This window comes from Myotis davidii, unplaced genomic scaffold (assembly GCF_000327345.1).
Source record: "Myotis davidii unplaced genomic scaffold, ASM32734v1 scaffold710, whole genome shotgun sequence".
In the NCBI taxonomy this organism is placed as follows: Eukaryota; Metazoa; Chordata; class Mammalia; order Chiroptera; family Vespertilionidae; genus Myotis; species Myotis davidii.
The window spans coordinates 74,658-74,956 of NW_006284328.1; the positions used below are offsets into that span (position 1 = coordinate 74,658).

General features: G+C 39.8%; 1 protein-coding gene across 5 annotated transcripts in view; it reads right to left on the reverse strand.

Moving 5' to 3' along the window:
- The window catches only part of PFKFB2 (6-phosphofructo-2-kinase/fructose-2,6-biphosphatase 2), a 29,113-nt gene that overhangs the window by 25,992 nt on the left and 2,822 nt on the right, over positions 1–299 (reverse strand). The window lies entirely within an intron of this gene.

The window sequence follows — 299 nt, forward strand, 5'->3', positions numbered from 1 at the left end:
TCAAACGACCCTTTCACAGGGGTTGCCTAAGACCATCCTGCATATCAGATATTTACATTACGATTCATAACAGTAGACACATTACAGTTATGAAGTAGCAACGAAAATAATTTTATGGTTGGGTCATAACATGAGGATCTGTACTTAAAGGGCCAGAAGGTTGAGAACCACTGCCCTAGGATAAGGCCTGAAACCAGAGCCCTCGGGGGTTTCCTCATCTGCATAAAAATAGAGCACTAGAATCTTGCATTTATAATACTGATTTAGGAGTACCATTCACATAAATTATCACCTTCACT